Below are 6,000 nucleotides of genomic sequence, written 5' to 3' on the forward strand. Positions count from 1 at the left end.
TTTGTATAAATAACTAGATCAGTGATCTAGCTTCAGACCTTTAGTCCGTTTTGTATAGCTTTAACCTTGATAAAAACATTTGTTTATTCAAAACTGTTGGACCTTTAGTCCATTTGTTTGTTTATCCATTTTCATACTATGTTTCTTCTTCAAGAAGAAACATTAACTTTTATATTACTTCTATATGAATATTATATTTCTTAATCATAAAGAAATACTATTTTAACTATAACCTTCACTCAAAAAAAGTTATATAATTTCTTAATTGTAATCAAGGTCGGGCTATACCCTCGACTATGGTCTGAGCCATTTTATAATAATAAAATAATAACTTATGAAGAACCCCTACCTTGCACGGTTATTCGGAGTTAGATATTCCTAAGCTTATACGGCAGCACTTCTACTCTATATGCACGTTTATCGAGGCGTTCTTGATAAACCTTCCTTGGCATGCAAATCGAGGCAACGTTTGGTCATCGGGTCGTGCACGTATCTCAAGACAGAATTTCGAGTTATTTGGGTGGCACGCACTTCTAGGAAAACGCCGGGTATTTGGCACGGATTACGAGGTAATATTTTTCGGGTCGGTGGGACGCAAAACGATGTTCGACACGCAAACCGAGGTATAGAGAGAGTAATTTTCTAGAGAGAGAGAGTGAGAGGTGTGTGGGGGAAATGAGCCCGTGGCCCTCCCTGTTATAGCCATTTTGGATCCCAAACCTGATCCTCAACTTGAAGAAATCAAGGATCCTTGGATCTTCTTCACAGTTGGAGCATCCAATGTAAGAGGAACAGGTTTGGGCATACTACTAAAATCACCACAGGGGGACATAATACCCCAGTCCATTGCATGTGCATTCCAAGCCACCAACAATGAGGCAGAATACGAAGCACTTATCGCAGGTTTACTCTTAGCTAAACAGATGAGGACCAGGTATCTTCAAGTTTCTATAGACTCTTTACTTATAACTAACCACTTTAACGGTTCTTATACTATGAAAGGTGAGAATATGGTCAAATATTTAGAAATTGTGAAGGAATTGGCGAAATCCTTCGAATTGTTTAGTATAATATAGGTACCAAGGGAAGAATGCTGGGGCAAATGCCTTAGCAAACTTAACATCATCGTTGAAGATCCCGGATGATGTAAAGATACCCATCATTCATATATTATCTCCGGCAATTGGAGAACAAGAATCCGTGAAGATAACAATGGATTGCACAGGAGAACATACGGATCCTCCATCCTCTTCAAAATTAGGATCTTGGATCCTTCCAATCAAAAAATTCCTTCAAGATGGAGAGATCCCTGCAGGGGAAAATTCTAAAGCTTTCAGATTAAAGGTATCACAATTCATTATTTTACAAGATATTGTGTATAGAAAATCTCTTGCAGGTCCCTATCTGAGATGCATTGAGTATCCTGAAATACAAGAGGTACTTCAACACTTCCACGAAGGCAATTGCGGCAACCACACAAGGGGAAGAGAATTATTCTCCAGGATACTTAGGACTGGATACTTCTGGCCAACAATGAAGAAGGATGCTATGGAATACTCAAAGAAGTGTGATGCTTGCCAAAGGCATGGAAACATTCTTCACCAGCTAGCAGAACCTATGTATCCTATATCTTCTTCATGGCCTTTCATGAAATGGGGAATGGATATTGTAGGCAAGCTACCAAAGGCACCAGGTGGAAAGGTCTTTATGCTTGCTATGACAGACTAATTCTCTAAATGGATTGAAGCCGAAGCAGTCGTGCAAGTCCGAGAAAGGGAAGTTATATCCTTTATTAAACGAAATATTATAACTAGATTTGGTATCCCTTATGAAATCGTTTGTGACAATGGTTCCCAGTTTATCGGGAAAAGAACCACTAACTTTTGTGACAGTTGGGGCATCAAGATGATCACTTCTACACCAGTTCATCCTCAAGCCAATGATCAAGCGGAGTCTAAAAACAAAATCATCATCAACAATTTAAAGAAGAAACTAGGATCCAAGAAGGGAAAATGGGCTGAAGAACTTCCTTATGTTCTTTGGGCTGATAGAACAACACCTAAGAATGAAACAGGTCAAACACCCTTCTCATTGGTGTTTGAATCAGAAGCTGTAATCCCTATAGAAATGGTGGTTCCTACTGCTAGAACAAGCATCCGTGATCCTGAGGCCAATAACGAAATCCTTCTCCAAGACCTAGATACCGTTGAAGAACTCAGAGACCTAGCCAAGATCAGAATGACAGCATATCAACAAAGGGTAGCTGGGGCATACAACAAAAATATAAGGATAAGAAGATTTCAGGAAGGAGATCTAGTCTTGAGGAAAGCCTTCCAAAACACAACCAATCCGGCAGATGGGAAACTAGCACCCAAGTGGGAAGGTCCTTATCTGATCGAGTCAGAAGCAGGGAATGAGGCATATCATTTGCTCACCATGGAAGGCAACAGATTACCGAGAGCAAGGAATGCTATCCATCTTAAGAAGTATTTTTTCTAGTCAGGATCTAGTATCCTTCAAAAATCAAGCATCCATCTAGGATCAAGGATCCTAAAATTGGTAATATCTATCTGATCACTTATTTATTTCATATTCTTGTTAATAATTTAAGAATAATGTATTCTTAACATGTATCTTTTCCAAGTTTTTAAGTAACAATGCAGATTTCAATAAGAGGTTCAATGTCTAAGAGGTTGGCCACCTCTCCCTCACGCTTAAGGTACATTGCTATTTTCCTTGGCCTATCCCACGATTGGATATGACCCCCGATGGTCATATCCTCCAAGGTTTAAAGGTTTTCACCTTTCTTATAAATTAGAGTTTCTACACTCTCGCCTAGAGCGCACGCTATCCAACGTATAGTCCGGGGCAGCGGGACCAGTATACGCTTAGTGGCTGACAATTTTGTTGCTTTCGGCTATATGCAGGATCCTACGATTTATGGTAGACGTACCATACCACCGGTTTATAACGTTTTCACGTTATCTCAAGACAAAGGTTTCTAACATTTTCATGTTAGCTAAGGTTTATAACGTTTTCACGTTATCTTACGTTTGGGCTAAATCCCGGTTTGGGCGAGTCCCCAGTTAACATCCGTATTTGGGCTTGTCCCCAGTTTTTGGTCTTGTCCCCAGATTACACGGGCTTGTCCCCAGTTTATTTTTTGGGCTTGTCCCCAGTTTATTGGGTCTAATCCCAGATAATATCATAAGTTATTTGCATCAGGTATCATAAATTAGATTCTGAGGATCACCGAAAGATCAATACTTATGGATTCAAAATCCTAAAATTCAGTTTTATAAGGATTGCAAAAGGATCAATACTTATGGTAACTTAGGTCTAGCCAGACCTTACGGTATGATTTCTGTTTTCGGTTTACACTTATTTTCAGTTTATATCTTCATAGATATAAGGATTCATTATTCTCAATCTATTTTTATAAGGATTTAAGATCCTGGTTTATTTTTGCAATGATATTTTATCCTAAAAACTTTTTACTAAAGAATATTATTTCTTAAAACTTTCAATGAGACTTAAGCTATATCAGACATACTTTCAAAATAACAGACAATCAACAAATAGTTAAAACATACTATTTACTTGCAATTACCAAAAATCTTTAACCCAGATTTCACCATTTAAAGATGGACCTCCATCCGGGTTAAACAGGTGTTACTAGTTGTTCATGATTTGCACGGAGAAGGATATACAGCCGGAAGGGAAGTTCCCATGGAAACTCCATTGATATATGACAATTATATCCAACTTGTCAAATCTCATATATTTTTGCAGGAAGTTTGAATTCAAAGGCAAAATGACAGCTGTGATCTTATCACAACTGTCATTTTGGGGGCAATTGTTAGTGCACAAAAATTTGACACTGTGGATATGTTATCCTGGCATATGTTTGGATCAGTTATCCTTAGCGTGTGTTCCAGATCCCGTCAGGATCAAGGATCCATAGTACTTATTATTTATTAACGGTTGTTCTCATATGAAGTCTTATATTTAACAGGTATAACGGTTAAAAGACTCAGTCTATCCACTAACTTGCAGTCAAGAAGATATTGACGTGTCTGGATCAATTATCCTTCTGAAGAGTTCCAGATCTACGTCAGGGTCAGTGATCCTCAGTACTTATTACTTATTAACGATTTTCCTTTGTTATGTTGATATTTTTGGCAGGTATAACGGCTAATGACCAAGTCAAAGCTATAATCTCGCAATCTAATTAATATACCGCGTGGATAATGAAGGAAACAATCACAAATAAGGGATGGCTTGATTGGCGGCTTAAATTAGGGATATTTGTTATTCTTTTCTTGTATATAATGAAGATATGATCAGCTAGGTTAAACACATGTACGAACACACACACTAAAGCAGAAGCAAGCATTCTCTCTACACATAGCTTACTTTATAATCTCGATCATATACTCCACAACACTTGTAACCACCTTTTATTATCAATATAATCGACGATGATAGTTTTTACCGTCCGGGGGTTTTTTGTGCCGGAGACCACGATAATCATATACTTATCGACCAAAGGTTACCTTGTTGATCATTGACTAAAGTAATTCGACCAAATATTATCTTATTAATCCTTGACCGAAGTTATTTTACCAAAGATTACCTTGATAAGTTTTGACCGAAGTAAGACTATTTTGGTTAAGGGCTTTTTCCCTCGTGATCAAATCATTGTGTTCACCAAGATTTCGATTACACATTCAATATTATCATCATAGCACTAGACCTCACAATTACGAATTTGGATACATTATCCTTGAGTGATTTTTGTCCAAAAAAATTTGGCGCCCACCGTGTTTATATTCAATCTATTGAATCTATTCTATCCTTAATCTTAATGATGTTCTTAATATTCTCACAGTACTCCTGTACTTTGACTTTAATCATATTTGCTATACTTAGCGATTGTATTTTCTTGAATATCTTCGAGTTCTTTTTCTTTGACTTTTTGATCAACCTTACTAGGTATTATTCCATCGGTGGTTGAACGAATTCTTTTCGATGATATCCTGTCCTTGTATTTCTTGAATGAATTCCTTTTGATAATATTTTCTAACGTTTGGTATATCATCCTCCTTAATGATAATATTTTCTAACGTTTTATTTGGTGAATTTTCAACATTTGAACCTCTTGTTTGTTCTTTAGAGGTAATTATTTATAAGCATTCTTGTGTATTAACACGATCTATATGCTAATTTCATTTATCACTTAGGGATTTAAATACCCATATTTAATTACAAAACTTCTCGTTTAAGAACGAGTTACAATTAATATACAAAAGTTAGCTAATCTATCTTTAACATTTCTGTTAGTGCACAGAAATTTGACACTATGGATATGTTATCCTGGCATATGTTTTGGATCAGTTATCCTTAGCGTATGTTCCAGATCCCGTCAGGATTAAGGATCCACAGTACTTATTATTTACTAACGGTTGTTCTCATGTGTAATCTAATATTTAACAGGTATAACGATTAGAAGACTCAGTCTATCTACTAACTTGTAGTCAAGAAGATATTTACGTATCTGGATCAATTATCCTTCTGAAGAGTTCCAGAGCTATGTCAGGATCATGGATCCTCGGTATTTGGTGCTATTAACGGTTATTTCTTATATGAAGGCTGATATTTATCAAGTGTAAACGGCTCCAAGACCTGGTCTACCCCCTATTTCGCAGCCTGAGTGATGGAGCACGTGGTCAAAGTGGCTGTTACGTTTACATTGAAGATAAAGGCGGATTTTTAGGAAAATTAGTTAATAACATTTATTATTAATAACTCCATTGAGTTATTATCTATTATATATAATTGAGATTATGATCAGTTATAGGACACATTGTATACACACACACCTGAGTATTCTCTCTATCACAACTCACACACTTCGAATTATTGTACCACTAATCATAATCTCCACAATTGTAACACCCTTTTTTGATTAATAAAGTGGTGATAGACGATTTGTCATCA

This window comes from Bidens hawaiensis, unplaced genomic scaffold (assembly GCF_021521415.1).
Source record: "Bidens hawaiensis isolate Kalapana, Puna unplaced genomic scaffold, B.hawaiensis_p1.1 tig00006534_1, whole genome shotgun sequence".
Lineage (NCBI taxonomy): Eukaryota > Viridiplantae > Streptophyta > Magnoliopsida > Asterales > Asteraceae > Bidens > Bidens hawaiensis.